This window comes from Delphinus delphis, chromosome 6 (assembly GCF_949987515.2).
Source record: "Delphinus delphis chromosome 6, mDelDel1.2, whole genome shotgun sequence".
In the NCBI taxonomy this organism is placed as follows: Eukaryota; Metazoa; Chordata; class Mammalia; order Artiodactyla; family Delphinidae; genus Delphinus; species Delphinus delphis.
The window spans coordinates 36,914,553-36,934,915 of NC_082688.1; the positions used below are offsets into that span (position 1 = coordinate 36,914,553).

The 20,363-nt window shown below is 40.5% G+C and overlaps 1 protein-coding gene across 2 annotated transcripts in view; it reads right to left on the reverse strand.

Moving 5' to 3' along the window:
* RUSC2 (RUN and SH3 domain containing 2) overlaps nucleotides 1-18,899 on the reverse strand; it is a 62,573-nt gene extending 43,674 nt beyond the window's left edge. For both annotated transcript variants that reach the window (XM_060014563.1, XM_060014560.1), the window contains exon 1: nucleotides 18,485-18,899. The gene's annotated coding sequence lies outside the window, so the exon portion shown is untranslated. The remainder of the gene's footprint in view (nucleotides 1-18,484) is intronic.
* Nucleotides 18,900-20,363: the final 1,464 nt, after the last annotated feature.

Consider the following 20,363-nt stretch of genomic DNA (forward strand, 5'->3'; position numbering starts at 1 on the left):
TACTCACCCACTTGCTCCATCTACAAACCTAATTCTCCCTTACACCTGGGCCCAGGACACTGATCTGAGACTTGTATCCCTTTGATACAGGACTGAACAGTAGTATTTCAAACTAGATTTAGCCGAAAGCCCTGATAAAGCAGCATTAATGAAAGGATGTATTCCACTGCTCAGTTAGAACAAAGGCAACACTGTATTCTAAACCCAACACAAGGCTTCACTCTTTCTGGCCCGGCAATCGGTTAGTTTGCCAGGTCTCCAGAGCTTTTGGAGAGGAGAAATAGAAATCTATTCTTCACTGATGCTGATACCTCTTTTTCTGCAAGTGCCTATCCTAGGGTTCAAAACAGACTCTGCAACATCCTGCAGCTTCTGGTGAGCTTTCAGTAAACCCTCCTTTCAGCAAACTCTGTCTGTAAAGGGCCAGAGAGTAAATACTTAGGCTTTGTGGGCAATAAAGTTCTGCTACATATTCCAACCTCCGCCCCCACCCCCGCCGCCTTTTTTAAACAATTCTTTAAAAATGTAAAAACCATTCTCAGCTTGTGTGAATGTAAAAACCATATAAAGTTACTCTGGCATGGGCCATAATTTGCTGACCTCTGCTCTAGACCTTAAAGCCCTCTCTATTCAAAGTATATTTCTCAAAATTCTGACTCTGCTGAGCCTGCCTAGGGATCCTCTTTCCTCTTCCCACAGGGCTGATGCATATATTTCAGAGGCAGCTCCCCCCTAAGAAGCCACTGAGGAATGTGAAGGAAGAATTCTGAGGTTATTTGTATTGAAGCTGACAGACTGGCTAATTCCCTTCATATAAAGTGCTTCAGAAACATCTGCGGAATTTAGCTTATTGCATTATCATTCTGGAGTGCAGACTGAGCCATAAACAGTCTTTATCCTTCTATTTTTGCTTAATAATACTATCCCATGCCTCTACCAGGCCATTTCTTTTTTCTTTCTTTCTTTCTTTTTTTTTCCCTTTTCTCCTGCTCCCAGGTTCCAAACCCACACTTGAATTGACTTAGGTCTCAAGTCTTTCTCTTTTCCCTATCTTGCCCACTTCTATATGTGGTATGGTTGTGGACAGCGAGCAAACTATCAACAGTTAGATGAGTTTGGACATAGTAAATATGGATGAAAGGCCTGAGGCTAGGGGTGAGCTTATTTTGAGCAAAGACTTAAGGCTGTAAATCTAGGCTCTATCACAAATAGTTAAAGGCTTTGCAAACAGTGATCAAACTACTATAGAAGCAACCTAAGAACAATGTGCAAAGGGTCATTAATCACTGGAGTTATACCTCACCACACACCACAGGCTAGAAGGAAATGAATGACTTATAGATAAAGACTAATACTTACAATAATAATAGTCCGCTGTGCTAGATGTTTGCCTAATACTTTATTTCAGGGAAGAACCAAAAGCTACAGGCATGTCTAAGGCAAATCATAATTCACTGAGAAAGCTATTTGTTATTTTGAAAGATTCAAGTTACATTCAAAGTTCTAAAATGCCACATATTAGCTTGAGAAAATTATGGAAATAAAAACAATTGAGAAAATTATGGAAATAAAAACAATTAATATAAGAATATTCTTGAAAGTTGTGCCTGCCCATTTCATAAATAATTTAGTAAAATAACTGCTCACATCTAAAAAGGGGAGATTTTCTTGTATTTTTAAAAATCATAAACTAGGAAGCCCATAAGTTCACACGTGGATATAAACCTGACGGTTACCTTTATAAGAGAGTTAAGAGTAAAAGAATTACATAAAGTACACAGGACTATAAAGCAAGGAAGTGTATTATAATTGTTTACATACATTTTCTCTTTCCTCCTTGGTTGCACGTTAAGGATAGAGACTGTCTTATTCATCTCTGTAGTCATTTAACCTAGCCTAGAGCCTGGCACATGGCTTAAAATGTTTACTGAATTGAACTAAGGAGGAACTGAATCTTCACCAAAGTAAATTGGGAAAATTTCCTTTTCTAGAGAAGAATTTGGTTCATTACAGCTGTGGACATATTTACACACACTTAGTTCTAGTCCTCCCTCTTGGGGTATGGGGTGCTAAGAAGATAAAGGGGGTACAGTGGTTGGCTTCTGGAATGTGCAGGGCAAATATCCCCAGGTACAGCTCCTCTCCCTTCACCTCAACACTGAACTCCCTTTACTGCTAGTGCGAGCTGCAGCATGAGAACCACAATAGCATGCTCCAGCCAGAATGACAGACATCCTCTATCCCTCTTTCGTTATCTCTCCCTGCTGAACCTCATCAGTCTTCAACTCTAGCCTGTTGGCTGCTTCCAATGGGGCTGCTGAGCATCTAGGAAAGAATGCAGGATGTGTCTCAAAAAATCCAGCACTAGCTGAGGAACAGTTTGTTTTTTCCTAAAAAAGGGCAGTCTGTAAAGTTACATAAGACTTGGCTCTCCTGGCTAGGAGCTTTTCCAATTCCAGCTGGAGAGATTCCTCAAGCTGTTTAGAGTTCAGGAAAAGGGTTTGGAATTCCCTGATTGGCTAACGTATATTGGAGCCATCTCTGGGTAGCAATGGGGAGGTTCCAGCAGAGTACACAGTAACTCTGTGTTCTCACTGCCCCTCAGTTGTGGTCCCACTGAGTTCTCCTGAGAACAGGAAATAAGCATGATCCATTTACAGTTAATATCTCAGAACAAAGACAAGCCCCACTGCCAAACCAGAGCCCCAGTGGCATCAAGCCTCTGGGGCCCCACCCAAAGGAGGCAGGACCTAGGGAATCTAATAGCCCAACCTAGAAGCACAACAAGGCTCTGGGAGGACTTCCTTCCCTGCTTTGGGCAGATGTATAGAAGAATTTGTTTGTGGCCCTGAGAACCTCAGATGCCAGTCTTGCCCAAGGACTAGATGAATCAGTCAATAAACATTAACTGAGCACCTATGAAGTGCAAGGCACTGCACTATGTGAACAAAGCAGGCCTTCATGGAGCTTATAGTTCACCTGGGGAGACTAACAAATAATTAAATAACTATGACATACAAACTATAAAGTAGGCTTCGGAATGTGCTATATTCAAAGGAAAGACAGCTAATTCAAAAAGCCATCTCTGTCCAGGGACGTCAGTTAGCATATTTATTAAATCAGGGACAAATTTATACTGAATTGACAACCCAAATTACCTGTGTTTTGGTTGAAAATTCTGACCCTTGAAGGAGTCACTAGAATCTCAATAACTTGCTCTCAGTTGAGCCCCATTTTTATTCCTATTCATTCTGCAGGAGTTCAGTCCCTATTTACATCACACACTTTTGTTTAAGGCATAGGAGCTCACTTCAACTAACAAATTACTGTCCATTTACAATGAAGAAATTGAACCCTGATTTGCTCTTTCCAGCTTCAGGCCATGCACTTTTATTTCTTTCTGGCCAACAAAGGGAGCTAGGGACTTCCCTGATGGTCCAGTGGTTAAGACTTCAAGGTTCCAGTGCAGGGGACGCGGGTTCGATCCCTGTTCTGGGAACCAAAGTTCTGCATGCTGTGAGGTGTGGTCAAAAAAAAAAAAAAAAAGGGAGCTAAAAAAAAGCTGGTATATTAACTCTGCTCTTATGGACTAATTCTGTAGCACTGGGCAAGTTATTTGATTCCCCTCAGCTTGGGTTTCTTCACCTGTACAATGGGGATCATATAGTATCTCCTCTCACAGGGTGCTGGTGGAAGTTAAAAGATATAGAAACATCTAGAACAGTGATTGGTATTTAGTGAGTGCTCAGTAAACGGCAACTATAATGAACATGAATCGGGAATCTCTTCTTTCTTTGAACCTAGATCCCTCCTATTGCCTTTTTGAGGCTGCACTACTGTTCAACTTACCAACTCACACCAGGGAATCTTGTCACAGTCATACCCAGAGCTTTTCTTTTCAACAGGCCCACAACCTCAAATTTTTTAACCCTCACGGCTCTGTTCTTTGTCCTCCTGAAAGTTGTAAAGTGGCTCTGTCCCAGAAAACATCCTGAGGGCGGGACTTCATGGGTGGCGCACTGGTTAAGAATCCACCTGCCAATGCAGGGGACACAGGTTCGAGCCCTGGTCCGGGAAGATCCCACATGTCGCGGAACAATGAAGCCTGTGTGCCACAACTACTGAGCCTGTGTGCCACAACTACTGAAGCCCACGCGCCTAGAGCCCCTGTTCTGCAAGAAGAGAAGCCACCACAATAAGCCCGCGCACCGCGACGAAGAGTAGTCCCCGCTCGCCGCAACTAGAGAAAGCCTGCACCCAGCAACGAAGACCCAACACAGCCAAAAATAAATAAATAAATAAATTTATTACCAAAAAAAAAAAAAAATCCCGAGGGAATACATAGAAAGGTTAGAGTAAATATGCAAATTATCTGTGAATCAAGAATTTCCCACCCAGTGAATACAGCGAATTCAGTTACATGACTACCTGAACTGCTCACTGTCAGCAGAAGACAGTGAAAGCGAGTCCTCTACATAAACTCATGGGCTGACAAGATTCTCCTTAAAGGGTCTAATTATTTCCAGACATGTATCCCAGGAGACCCTATCCAAGTCCCATAGCTTCTGCCGTAGAAAAGCTCTCAAGTCTATCCTCTCTTCTAATTCCTACAATCAGTGCTCTAATTCTAGGCCCTCCTTCAACACCTCTTTCGAGGATTATTAATTCAGTCTTTGGGCAGATTCCTATAGGCCAGGAAGTGGTAAACAAAATAGATGCTATCCCTGCCCTCATGAAGTTTACAATCTAGTGGAGGAAGGCAGACAAACAATCACATAAATAAAAATATAATTACAAAGTGTGATAAATGCCATGAAAATAAAGTACAGAGTATTAAGCGGATCTGATTAAGACTGACTAAGGGCTTGATTAAGAGGTCAGGGAAGGCCTCTCTGGGAAACTGATGTTTAAGTTCAGCCTTGAAAGGTTAGTTGAAGGGAATTTAAACAGGTGAAAAGTTGGGGACAACATTACAAGCAGAGGAAATGACATGTGTGAAAGGGCCTGAGACAGGAAAGTGGTTGGTGTCTTAGAAAAACTGAAAGAAAACGAGCGTCTTTGAAAGTGTCCATTTTATTTGGCAACGGGGAGTTCACTGGTGATCTTGACATAAACAATTTCAGGGGTGTGGTTAGTGGAAATGAAGCTAGACAGCAGAGGGTGCAAAAGTGAATGGACAATTGAGCAGACAGTCTGGGTGGTCAAAAAAGGTTGGCTGTTAAATGAGACAGTCAATACCCAGAGGGTGATGTGGTGTCAGGGGATTTTTAAATTAATATTGATTTTATCAAATTAATATATGCACATGATTACAAAGATAAATTGTAGTATAAAGTTTATGATGGAAAATAGCAGTCCCCAGCTCTACCCCTTTCTACCTCTGTGTCCTTCTCCAGAGACCACTACTTTCAAATCTTTTAGCTGTCTCATCTGGCATTTATGTTCATGTTTATAAATCATATATGTATTTAATTATTTCTTGATTTTAAACATTCTCTTGACTTCCTACATCCACCACCTTCCTCACAATTTCTTTTTTTTTTTTATATTTATTTATTTGGCTGCGCCAGGTCTTAGTTGCAGCATGCAGGATCTTTTTCAATTGATCTTTGTTGCAGCACGTGGGATCTAGTTCCCTGACCAGAGATCGAACCTGGGCCCCCAGCATTGGGAACACAGAGTCTTAACCACTGGACCACTAGGGAAGTCCACACAATTTCTGATTTAATTAATATCCAGTGTTTGCTATGACTTGGTAGTCTGTGGACCCTTATTATTACTGCATAATTTATAATTTAATTTTACTACTTGGCTCTCTTTTGTTTATTTTTCTATATATTTGTCCCTAAATCCTCACAAATTCTCTAGCGGAATGGTAAAAATTGCTCTCAATCTAAATCTAACTTTCCATATGGTCAAACACAGTTCCTTTTTGTTTCCCCCCGGAACATAATCCTTCTGGAACTTTCTTTTCTGATACATTCTGAATTGACTCTCCTCTCTGGCTTACAACACCACTTCATGCTGGACTTCTCTCTCTCATCATGCTAGGAATTGCCTTTGCCTCTCTTCTGTTAGTTGCCCTGTGTTCTAGATCCCATGATTTCTTCTTTCTTGTTGGGAAGTCCCTGTATGTAAACTTTAAAAAAAAATGACAGATTAAAAATTTCTCTATATCCCTAGTTTTCTAGATTTTTATGATGAGGTACCCTGGGGTAGGCTATTTTTATTTGTTGTGCTGGGCACTCAGTGGGCCCTTTCAATTTGGAGACTTGTGTCTGGGAAATACACTTGGTACGCTTTCTTTTATTTTTTTATAACTTTGCCTCCACTGATGTTGAAGGTTTAGAAAGGAGGAATTAAATGATGAAGCAACACCCCTGAGAAGCAGTAGTGGCTCAAGAATTTCTATATAAGGCTTCCCTCGTGGCGCAGTGGTTAAGAATCCGCATGCCAATGCAGGGGACACGGGTTCGAGCCCTGGTCCGTGAAGATGCACATGCCGCGGAGGAACTAAGCCCATGCGCCACAACTACTGAGCCTGTGCTCTAAGAGCCCATGAGTCACAACTACTGAGCCCACGCGCCGCATCTACTGAAGCCCGCGTGCTCTGGAGCCCGTGCTCCACAACAAGAGAAGCCACCGCGATGAGAAGCCTGCGCACCGCAAGGAAGACCCAACACAGGCAAAAATAAATTAATTGATTAATTAATTAATTTTAAAAGTTTACATACAAATAGAAATCAGAATGGCATTCGGCTTAACAATGATGGAATCTAATTAGTAACCAGTGGAGCAGTACTTTCAGATTTCTGAGAGGAACTGATTTCTAGCCTAAGGTTTCATGCACAGCCAAATTATCAACTGTGAGAGTTTAAATATATATACTTTCAGACATTCATTTCAAAAATGTTCCTACTATGTATCCTTTCTTAGAAAGCTACTACGGAATATGCTTCAGCAAAATGAGCCAAAAATAATAAATAAAAAAAATAGATTAAAAAAAAAGGATTTCTATATAGGTTGAACTTAGGATCAGCAAACAAATCAAAAGAGGTGTGTGGAAGTGGGGTGGCATCAGGGAATTGTCTTGAAGTTCCATTTGTATAGCAATCAGTGTTTTTACTCAGAGTATAGGTTTGTTTGGGGTAGTTTACAAAGTATATCATTTAGGTTTAATACTCTCTGCTGTATAAAAACATCTCAAAACAGCTAAACAATAGAGGGTATGCAATCCAGTTCACCAGGGAGAGATTAGCTTTTGTTAAGAGGTGAGATACTCCTCCCTGCAACTAGTGAAGAGAGGATGGCTATAGACAGATTTGCAGATTGGTGGTAGGAAGTAAGAAAGTTCATGTTTGATGGCTTCCTTTTTCTTTGAGGTATATGAGTCAAGGTCATCATAGAGTATATGGAAGGAAGATGGGAGGGTCAGAGGTTGAGGAGGGTAGTGAAGGTATAAAATATTTGTTATAAAGAGTAGAGGAATAACCTTGTAACAGAAATATAGTAAGACTGCTGGCCAGCATAAGTTTGGTGATGATGAAAGTGATACTAAACCTACTGGACTGTACAATTTTCTCTAGCTGTTTAAGTACAGACAAATAAAAGGTAAGGGGTTATTATTCAGAGTTAGGTTCATTACTAGGTGAGTACATTTTTAAAAGAATGATTGTAATATCAATGAAGTTTTAAAGATGTTAAAGGACTACCAGTGAGGATATTTCAACAACTGAATAGAATACACTAAGCCATAAACCATAAAGCCTAAACAGCAACATGGATAAATGTTTATGAAACAAGGTTAATTAAAATAAAGCAGAATACAAAATAATTTTAATGCTAACAGTTATATTCCTGCAAAATTATATATGCATGTAAACAGAAAGGATAGGCAGATAGGATTACAGGTGAATTAAATTTCTTTTATTTTGTTATTGTTTTATTTTTAAATTGTTTTTGTATATTTATCTTAATTTAAAAAACTCTTACTTATGTTCATGTTCAGCTCAGTTCATAGATCTTTTTTTGGAAAGAGCTTTATCTAGTCTACCAGTCATAACTGACCATTCTGTCTTCTTTAAAAGTTGCTCTATAGGGCTAAAACCAAACTCATCATAGGACCAGTCTATAATTTCTGTGACTGTCACTAAATTCATGGATCCTTGGTGATAGAGAAAAAAACCTCAGAAATGTAGCTGATTTGCTGAACTAGGCTTAAAGTCAGTTCAGCTGTCATAATTTATTCATTTATTCTACAAATATTTATTGAATTTATACTATTTGTCTGGCATTGTGCTGGGCACCAGTGAGACAGGCTGGGACCTGAGACCCTTTGCTGCAGCGCTGCAGTGCTTGTACCTGGACACACTTCAGCAACAAAATACAAAGACACTGTCCGGGACTAAAAATAATTGCATGCCTGCAGTTAGGGTAAATTCTGGACCCAAAAGATACAAAGAGACCAAAAAACCCAACTGCCACTTTTGAAGAGCCTGGAGCAAAAGCAGGGGGTGGGGAGCAAAAGCAGGGTCCTGCGGATGCCCCTGCCCACACCACCACCTAAGGGGTGGGCAAAACACCTAAGCCACCCCTCTGGCCAGAGCTCTGGACACACCCCTACCCTCATCCCATGTAAGAAACAAGTTTGACCCCCCTCGGGGAGCCAACAAGCAAGGGAACCTGTTGTTTGTTCTCACTGCCCACTGCTGCAGCAGGGGCCCCAATAAAGCCTTGCCTGAATTTCTTGTCTGGACTCTGATCAACTTCTACTGATTAAGGAGGCCAAGAACCCTGGTTGGTAACACCAGGAATATAGAGCAGAAAATAGAGTCTTTCACAAGTTGGGGGAAAAAAGGACAGGAAAATCTTTGGCCCAAGACTGACAATCACAAAGGGCTTCAAATTAGCCTTTTATCCTTATTTACACATGAAGTTATAACTGTAGTCATTAAAAAAAAAACAACAACTCTTTTGACATATAATTCACATACTATAAAATTCACTTTTTTAAAGTGTACAAGTCAGTGGTTTTTAGTGTATTCACAGAGTTGGGCAACCATCACCACAGTCTAATTTCAGAATATTTTATCACCCCTAAAAGAAACCCTATATCCATCGATCTTGCATCCTACAATCTTCAACTCATTTATTAGTTATAATAGTTTTTTTTGTGGCTACCTTAGCATTTTCTATATACCAGATCATGTTATCTGCAAATAGTTCTACTTCCTTTTCAATCTGAATATCTTTTATTTCTTTTTCTTGTCTATTTGCTCTGGCTAGAACTTCTAGTACAATGGTGAATAGAAGTGTTGAGAATGACCAACTTTCTCTTATACTTGATCTTAGAGGGAAAGCTTTCAGTTGTCTTTCACCATTAAGTATAATGTTAGCTACAGGGTTTTTTATAGATGCCCTTTACCAGGCTGAGGAAGTTCTACTTCTGGTTTGTTGAGTGTTTTTATCATGGACTTGTCAAATTTTTTTCTGCATCTACTGAAATGATCATGTGGTTTGTCCTAAACACAGTCATTTTCATATTACAAAATGAATTTGTTAAGGTAAATATTTTAAATATACCAAAATTATTAGAATTCTGCTTTGGATTTCAATCATTTTTAACACATGAAGAACTTAAAAAATGGAAGAGATCAAGCTCTCTCTCTGGATCTTTCAGACCCTGGATTCAAAGACTATTTCTGCCCTCACAGAGTTTACAGCTATGTAAATAACGCGTTAACCGCTGTAATGGAGCCCCAGACAAGGCCAATGATAGCACAGTGGAAATTATACCCAAATTTGCAGGGGGTCATCAGGAAAGGTTTCGGAAAGGAGTCATATGAGTAGATTCTTAAAGGAGGAGTAGAAATATGCATGCAGGTCAGGGGAAGGATTTCAATCAGAGAGAACCATATGTATAGAGTTCTTTATATTATTCAGCCATGAGAAAGAAAGAAATCTTACCATTGTGACAATATGGATGGACCTTGAGGGCATTACGCTAAGTTAAATAAGTCAGAAAGAGAAAGACAAATACTGTATGATATCACTTATATGTAGAATCTTAAAAGGCCAAATTCATAGAAACAAAGAGTAGAATGGTTGCCAGGTGCTGGGGGGTGGGGGAAATGTTGGTCAAAGGGTAAACATTTCCAATTATAAAATGAATAAATTCTGGGGATCTAATGTATAGCATGGTGATTGTAGTTAACAATACTGTATTATATATTTGAAAGTTGCTAAGAGAGTAGATCTTAAATGTTCTCACCACAAAAAAGAAATGGTAATTATGTAAAGCGATGGAGATTTAACTATCCTATTGTAGTAATCATTTTCCAATATATGAGTGTATCAAATCAACACGCTGTACATCTTAAACTTACACAATATTATATGTCAGTTATATCTCAATAAAATTGGAAAAAAAATAAAGAGAGAGACAGTTTGTCACAGAAATCTGTACCCAATAGCCTCAGACTCAGGACATAGACTCCCAGAGTATTTATTGAAAGAAGGTGTACCGAAGTCACAACAGAAAACTAAAGATTTGACCATATAGAAACTGTAAAATTCTAGATGTCAAGTCATAAACAAAATTAAAAGACAAATATTTGACACAAATATAACAAAATGCCAATATCCTTATATGTAAAGAATTTATGTGAATTGATTGCTAAAACCTAAGATCTTTTTTTAAAATTGAGGTAAGAACATATAGCATGAGATCTATTCTCTTAACAAATTTTTAAGTATATAGTGCATTATTGCTAACTATAAGCATAATGTACAGCAGATCTCCTGAACTTATGCATCTTGCATAATTCAAACTTTATACAGGTTGAACAGCATCTCCCCATTTCCCTCTCCTCCGGCTCCTGGCCACCACCATTCTACTTCTTGCATCTCTGATTCTGACTATTTTAGATTCCTCATGTAAGTGGAATCATGCAGTATTCGTTCTTTTGTGACTGCCTTATTCACTTGAAATAATAGGAAAATGGGCAAGATATGAGCAAACAATAAGATTTAAAATACTATCTTTTGTTTATCAATTATCAAACAAAATAATAATAGTTAAGGGAAGGAAAGTAAAATAGGCATTTTCACACTTTGCCAATATAAGCATATTTTGGTACAACCTTCATATTGAGGTTGGGGGTAAAAAAAAATATATATATATATTTTTGAATATACATATTCAAAAATAGAGCCTGTGCTCTGCAACAAGAGAAACCACCACAATGAGAAGCCTGTGTACCGCAATGAAGAGCAGCCCCTGCTTATCGCAACTAGAGAAAGCCTGTGTGCAGCAACGAAGACCTAACACAACCAAAATAAAAAAATAAATTAAAAAAAGATACTATCAAAAATAAAAAAATAAAAGGAAATGATTAGCCTTACAGAAAAACTCTAGCTATCTACAACGTACAGGGAATAGGTTGGTCTGATAACAAAGTTTGTCTGTATCTTTAAATAAACAGAATACAACATCCTTCAGATAATAAGAAAATAACATTTTGTAAGAGAAACAACTCTTGGATGAATGGGATCAGCACTAGGTCCCCAACTCTCCCATCTTGAGTTTTTGCTTTTTTCCTTGGGGTCTTCTAAATTCTATCTATACTGACTTTAGGAATATGCTTATCTCCTTTTTTTTCCTTTACCTGAACATGGATAAAAAATAATTTTTCATTTTTCCCTAAGTACACTAAATATAAGGCTGCATTTTCTTTCTTAGAATAATTATACAAAAAAAGAAAGGAAGCACAAAAGTATAAAAACAGGAAAACAAGTTAAATATAGATTTTAGGATTCTAAGGTAAACTTAAGTATAAACTTTGGACCCTAAAATAACTAAATCTAGCCAGAAGTTGGCTGGCCCTTTTTTCCCCTCTCCACCCAGTTATCAATTTGTTGTCCTTGACCACAGGACCACACAAGAAGCCAAAACCACAGAAGACATTTCAGAGCTGTCTCATTTCCTAGAGAAGATAAAAGACTAACTTATTAAACCAAGAATTCCAGAGAACAGAAGTTTTCTTCTTTAAGTATCAAAATTAATTTTTTTTAAACTTTAGGTATTTTGATAAAACTCTTTTAAAATGTACACTTTCACTTACACACTTTTTTTTTTTTTTTTTTTTTTTTTTTGCGGTACGCGGGCCTCTCACTGCTGCGGCCTCTCCCGTTGTGGAGCACAGGCTCTGGAGGCGCAGGCTCCGGACGCGCAGGCTCAGTGGCCATGGCTCACAGGCCCAGCCGCTCTGCAGCATGTGGGATCCTCCCAGACTGGGGCACGAACCCACGTCCCCTGCATCGGCAGGCGGACTCCCAACCACTGTGCCACCAGGGAAGCCCCCACACTTTTGTTTTAATCACAGTGTATAGGCTATAACTTAACTTTTTCTTGATGACTCACTGTTAACACTAATATACTATGCTAAAATATAGTTTTGTTCTCAGCATCTATTATGGACTTACATCCTTAAGCATCAAACCAAACCAATCATCAAACCCCTAAGACTGTGTGTTAAGAGTAAATATGGTTTTGCCACTTCTATTCAACATAGTATTGGAAGTCCTAGCCAGAGCAATTAGGCAAGAAAAAGAAATAAAAGGCATCTGCACTACTGTTGGCAGATGACATGGTCTTATATGTAGAAAACCCTAAAGATCTACCTCCCCAACTCTTAGAATTAATAAATGAATACAGCAAAGTTTCAGGACACGAAGTCAACATATAAAACATAAAATCAGTTGTGTCTCTAGACAATAATAATGAAAAATCTGAAAAGGAAATTAAGAAAATAATTCCATTTACAACACATCAAAAAGAATAAAATATGTGGGAATAAACTTAACCACTGAAAACTATAAAATGTTACTGGAAGAAATTAAAGAAGATACAAATAAATGGAAAGATATCCTGTGTTCATGGATGGTAAGACTTAATATTGTTAAGCTGTCAATACTTGCAATATTCGACAACATGGTTGGACATTATGCTAAGTGAAATAGGCTAATCACAGAATGACAAATACTGCCTGATTCCACTTGTCTGAGGAATATAAAATAGTTTAATTCATGAATCAAAGAGTGGAATGATGGTTGACTGGGGGAGAGGGAAATGAGGAGTTGTTGTTCAATGGGTATAAAGTTCAGTCAAGCAAGATGAATAAGCTCTAAAGATCTGCTGTAAAACAATGCACCTACAGTCAATAATATATTGTAAACTTAAAAATTTGTTAAGAGGGTAGTTCTTTCCACAACAACAAAAGGATGTCAACTGCCCAAAGCAATCCACAGATTTAATGCAATCCCTTTCAAAATCCTAATGATATTTTTTGCAGAAATAGAAAAATCTATCCTAAAATTTGTATGAAATCGGAAAGGATCCTGAATAGTCAAAAAAAATCTTGAAAAAGCAGAACACAGTTGTAGGACTCATACTTCCTTACTACACAGCTTACAGTCATCAAAAGAGTATGGTACTGCCTCATGCTGGTCAGAATGGCCATCATTAAAAAGCCTACAAATAACAAATGCTGGAGAGGGTGTGGAGAAAAGGGAACCCTCCTACACTGTTAATGGGAATGCAAGTTGGTGCAGCCACTGTGGAAAACGGTATGGAGGCTCCTCAGAAAACTAAAAATAGAATTACCATATGATCCAGCAATCCCACTACTGGGCATACATCTGTACAAAACTATAATTCAAAAAGATACATGCACCCCTATGTTCATAGCAGCACTATTCACAATAGCCAAGACATGGAAACAACCTAAATGTCCACCAACAGATGAATGGATAAAGAAGATGTGGTATATATATACAATGGAATACTACTCAGCTATAAAAAAGAACAAAATAATGCCATTTGCAGCAACATGGATGCAACTAGAGATTATCATACTAAATGAAGTAAGTCAGAAAGAGAAAGACAAATACCATATGATATCACTTATATGTGGAATCTAAAATATGACACAAATGAAACTATCTATGAAACAGAAACAGAATCAGGGGCATAGAGCATGGACTGGTGGTTGCCAAGGGGGAGGGGGTGGGAGAGGGATGGACTGGGAGTTTGGGATTAGCAGATACAAAGTGGTATATACAGAATGGATAAACAACAAGGTCCTACTGTATAGCACAGGGAACTATATTCAATCCTGTGATAAACCATAATGGAAAAGAATATCAAGAAGAATGTATATATATGTATAAATGAGTCACTTTGCTGTACAGCAGTAATTAACATAACTTTGTAATTCAACTATACTTCAATAAAAGATAAATTAAAAAAAAAAGAGTGTGGTACTGGCATAAAGACAGACACACAGACCAATGAAAGAGAACAGAGAGCTTAGAAATAAACCTGGCATATCTGGTCAAATGATACTCGACAAGAATGCCAACACTATTCAAAGGGGAAAGGAAAGTCTTCAACAAATGGTGTTAGGAAAACTGGATATCCACATGCAAAAGAATTAGATTGGGCCCTTATCTTACACATCATACAAAAATTAACTCAAAATGTATCAAAACCTAACCATAAAAGATAAACCTATTTAAAAAAACTTAGAAGAAAACACAGGGGAAAAGTTTCATGACACTGGATTCGGCAATGATTTCTTGGCTGTGACACAAAAAGCACAGGCAACAAAAGAAAAAAATAGGTAAACTGGATCTCATCAAAATTTAAAACCTTTTGTGCATCAAACGATACTATCAACAGAGTGAAAAGGCAACGCATGAAATGGGAGAATATATTTTCAAATCATAATATCTGATAAGGGACTTCTATCCTGAATATATAAAATACTCTTACAATTCAACAATAGAAAGACATATAACCCAATTAAAAAATGGGCAAAGGATTTCAATAGACTTTTCTCCAAAGATATAAAAACAGCCAATAAGTACATGAAAAGATACTAAACATCACTAGCCATTAGAGAAATGCAAATCAAAACCACAAGATACCATTTCACACCCATTAGGATGACTATTATTTAAAAAACAAAACAGAAAATAAGTGTTGGCAAGTTTATGGAAAAACTGGAATGCTTTACATTGTTGGTGGAAATGTAAAACGGTAGAGCCACTGTGGAAGATGGTATGGCAGTTCCTCAAAAAATTAAACACAGAATTACCATATGATTCAGCAATTCCATTTCTGGGTATATATCCAAAGGAATTGAAAACAGGGACTCATATTTGTACACCAATGTTCATAGCAGTTTTATTCACAATAGCCAAAAGGTGGAAACAACCCAAGTGTCCATCGATGAATGTGGATAAAAATAATGTGATATATACATACAATGAATTTTATTCAGCCTTAAAAGGGAAGGAAATTCAGATGCAAGCTATCACATGGATGAACCTTGAAGACATTATGTTAAGTGAAAATAAACCAGTCACAAAGAGACAAATATTGTATGATTCGACTTATATGAACTACCTAGAGTAGTCAAATTCATGGAGAAAGAAAGTAGAATGGTGGTTGCCAGGCGCTGGGGGAAGAGGAAATGAAGAGTTAACCGTTTAATGATTATGCAGTTTCAGTTTGAGAAGATGAAAAAATTCTGGAGATGGATGGTGGTGATGGCTGGGCAACAGTGTGAATGTACTTAATGACACTGAACTATATATTTAAGAATGGTAAAAATGGTAAATTTTATATTATATATATTTACCACAACTTAAAAAAAAACAGTAAACATGGTACAAGAGAAGTTCTACTGTGAGTTGTTAACTTTTCGTTAGAATGCACTCCACACCCCACCCTCATCCCTTGAAGTTAATCCAGAGCAATGTTTATATCTGGCCACTCAAAATAATATGCTCATTTTGCAAGACAGACTCATTTGACAGGAATTACAATATCATATGTCAATGTTTGATGGGTGTTTTCTGGGTAACCTAAACACTGACCAATTGCACTATCTCTACAGAGCCTGCCCTTACCCTAACATGCAGTCAGTGAGCCATCTCAGTCAAGTGACATTTAATAGGGTGCTCAGTCATTGTGTATGAGCAACAGAAGAAAAGGATGAGTTATTGTCCTAAAGTTGCAGAGAGAAAAACAGAACACATAAGCCTTCCCATGAACTAGGGTTGCCAGATTTAGCAAATAAAAATACAGGACACCCTGCTGTTTATCTGAAATTCAAATTTACCTTGGCATTCTGTATTTTATCTGGCAACACTCTGAAGTATTGGAAGTGAAGAAAAAATAAATCAAACAATCCAGAGTGTTTTGGGGCTACTGAGGTCTTAACAGGGATCCTAGACAGGGAAAAGTAGAAAAGCCCATTAAAAACATATTGGTTAACAAAAAAAAAAAGTACTGGTCTCCAGATACCATGCCCCTGCTTAATTCAGCTTAGGAGCTCTTTCCTGCTTTCAGTATCACTTTGTAAAGTTACAAAGATAAGTCAGAGAATGGTAGAAAGAAAAAGTAAAGAAGGATAAATCAAAGTTAGAAATGGGTGAGAACATACCCAGCTTCCAGTTAGGCAGGCCTTGCCTCAAAAAGGAACCTTAAACATTTAACAAAAAGGAACCTTAAACACTTAACATAAAAATCAGAGGAAATCAGATTCTGACCTGGCTCAAAGCAGAAAAGAAACAATGATGGTGAGTGTGCTATAGTCATACAGTAGGAGGGACACGGGTAGCAGAACACCAGAGAGAGTGGTGGGATCTCCCCTCTCCCCTAAACCGTATCACTGCTTAATTTCCACGGAGCCTGCTAAGAAACTCCAGTCACTATTTTACCTAGTAATATGCTGAGCCCCAGTGACAATAATGCCCCTATTAGTCAGGCAACTACTTAGCTTATAAACTCCCGCAGCTTGCCAGCCATTGTTTCATCACTCAGCAATATCATCCACTTCCCCACGGAACCGGGGCCAAAACTGAGGTCGCCGAACCCTGTCTTAGCTTCAGGAAACTGAATCTGTTCAGGTCATCCTCTTAGGAATCAACAAAAACAGGTTTCAGGCTTTCTGTTCTTTGAGAATCCCATCTTTAAAAGGCCTGTGTTCTTGTTTATTACTGACACTGTTCACATAGCAGTAACCCCTGCCTGATTCTGGTCTACTGAGATATAAATGGCCCATATGACCTGATCATACTTCAGTAGTATTTAGGAATCTTTCATATTTCTCACACTAGGCCAGCCTGGGATGTCTACCCCTCCAGTGGAGGAAAGGGGAGGGGAGGTATCCAGGAGCTAAAAGGGTAAAATAACTGAGGTCATTCCTCCAACCTGTCCTGAAGCACTAGCTGACCAGCTACAGTGAGTAAGGTTTAAAGACTGTGGCTAGTCTCCACAGTTCTTCTTTAGAGGGAGCAGTTAGTCGCTAGGGCAAAAGGAGGGGCGTCACCTGGGTAAAGCTCTTTCAAGATTATCTGGGCAGCCTCTGAGGCACACTGACCAATAAAAATTTCTGCAGCCTTGGCCCTGACTTTTTTTTTTTTTTTTTGTAAACAGAACATAAAGGGAAATCAGCTGATAAATAGAAGCTTCTATGTAAATGACATTAGATGCATGAATTGAGACTGAATATGTTCAGTTCTATGCTCCCAACATAAGCACCACAAGTAATCCCCTAGATGCCCTTCCTTTTTTCCCACTTCATGTAACTAGTGACATTTTTCCCACTAAAGCACTCTGCCTCACAGCCTCTGCATTGGTCTCATTCATTCACCCACCCATTAAATATTTACTGAGTGCTACCATGTGCCAAGCACTGTGCTGGGCGCTGGAGATACAAATTAATAATGTACGGTCCTTGCCTCCAGGGCAGTCCCATGGTGTCCTCAGGGCCAGCCTGGTAATCCCAAGCCAGCCCTGGGCAACGGGAACACGGTGCCCTTTGCAACAGGTAAGAGCGGTAGCAGGGGACTGGCAAACTGCCAGTCCAAAGGTTTTCCCAAGGTAAAATGGGATGTGAGAGCGATCCCAGCCCGGCTCAGGCAGACACCAAGTTGGGAAGCAGGGGCCAAAGGGGCGGAGGGCGCAAAGGACCCGGTTGTGCGGAGGACCCCGCCGCAGTCGCCGGGCTGAGTGCTAAGCGGCCGCGCTACCCCAGAGCCGTCACTGGAGATGTGGGTACAACGATGACTACTGGGCGCGAGTCAGCTGAGGGGGTGTCTCCGAAGGGACACTTTGAGGAGACAGTTGGGGTGGATCCGGGGTGACGCCCAAAAGGATGGTTGGTCCTGGGTGTTTGAGGGTTCGGCGGATGGCAGAGCTGAAGGGTCAGGACAGGACTGAAGACGAGGTCGGTCCAGAGGGTCGAGGAAGACCGGAGGGTGAGGTTGCGGCGACGAGGGGGAAGGGCGGAAGGGAAGGGGCGCTAAGGGTTGGATAGGTGGGCAAACTGAGGGCTTTTCTCCTAAGGGATCATTTGGAACGCGAGGGCAGTGGGTCTCCGGGACTTCTTCCGATCCCGAAGAGACGTCCTACCTGGTTTCTCGCCTCAGTTTAGTCCTACGGCGTAGGCGGCGGCGTAGTCTCGCGCCCTGCAGGGGTCGTGTTGCAGCCTGGACCAGCAGGCGCCCCCCTTCTCTCAGACAGCTTGGTAACGTCCGGTCCCCCCTGCAGCTGTGGCGCCGATGGTCCGATCTGAATTGCCTTCATGCCGCCCCTCAGGACGGCCAGTGGTTCGGTCCGCTGTGGGCCAGCGGGTGCTCGCCCACCTCCCCGCTCCTGCGGCTATGCGCGCAGCGAGTCACGCGCAGTGCTTTCCCGCGAGGGGAGCGAGCGGCGAGGCTTCAGCCGTGGCCCCGCCTTCTGCGGCGGCGCCCCGCCCCCTCGGGGTTGGTGCCGGGCTAAGCGGGCTGGGGTGTACTGGAACCCGGAGAACCCTCGCCCGCAGCCTAATTGCCCTGTGGAAGGCAGGTACATTTGCGCATCCACCTTAGCCTAATGCCGCGATTCTCTGCCCGACACCGCAGTAGAACCTCTTGGGAAAAACAGAAAAACAAAACTAAAGCCTGACCTCAGCCGAGACCAGTTGAACTGGAAGCACGGGTAGGGTGGAGTAGGGGTGGGATGGTGCCCAGCCTTGATATTTTTAAAAGCACCGCATGCGTAGCCAGGGTTAAAAAGCCCGGTAAAACCTAGAACGGACAAAGACTGTCTCCTTTGGCTAAAAATTTAGTCAGGCTTTTCTGGGTCTGCCCTGGACTTAGGTTGACTTTGGGCTTTCCTCTTTGTCCTTGTAGAATCCAGTTTGAGCAAGGATCTCACTAAATCAGTTTATTGGAAGTTCTCCGCCCTTGGTATCTGACCATCCTTGGTGTCTTATCACCTTGGCCTGCCTTCAGCACGAATTCTGTTGAGTTGGTCTACCAAGAATCCCCCTTACCCCTGATGTTTCTTCTTAGTAACTGCTATGATCATGTCCCTCCAAAATTCAGATGTTGAAATCCTAACCCCCAAAGATTAGTAGGTGGGGCCTTCGGGAGGTGATTAGGTCATGAGGAGCTCTCATGATTAGGATTAATAGTTTTATAGAAGAGATCTCACAGAACTCCCTAGCCCAGTCCTCCAGGTGAGGAAATTTGTGACAAGAGAGCACTTAGCAACCATGCTGGCACCTTGATCTCAGACTTACAGCCTCCAGAACTGTGAGAAATTTGTTTATAAGCTACTCAGTCTGTGTTGTTTTTTGTTTGTTTGCTTGTTTTGTTTGGCCGCGTCGTGGGGCATGCAGGATCTTCGTCCCCAACCAGAGACCGAACCCGTGACCCCTGCATTTGGAGCACAGAATCTTAACCACTGGACCACCAGTGAAGTCCCTATGGTGTTTTATTATAGCAGCCAGAGCAGATTAAGGCTGTAATTTTCCACCCACTGACCCCTACCCTGCTCCTTGGCTAATAAATTACCACTTGTCTTTGTTGGGGTCTGAGTTGAACTCAATCTCTCCCCCACTGCAGCACCCATTGCAGTGGTTCCTATAGCTACTTCATGGTCCCTGCCCCCCTCAGCCCCCGTAAATAATATCTGCCTTACCATCTTTAACAAGTGTCATGAATAATTTTTACTTTAACGGAACTCATGCACTTCCTGCTCCTAGGCAGGGTGTATGTGGGACATTGAGGATTGTGTTGTCTTCTTCTTCTATCCAAAGAGGGGTGGGGACAGGTGGTCATTCAACAAATAGTTATTAGAACCTCACTAGGTTCCATCCTCTGTGAAAGAGTTGAGACTGAGACCCTGTGCTCTTCCAAGACCCAGGCTTGTTGGGTCAAGGAAGCAGATAAATGTCATACTGTGTAATGCATCCTCAGGCTTCACAGAAGGCATGTGAGCTGAGCTTGGAAAAATGAGTGGGAGG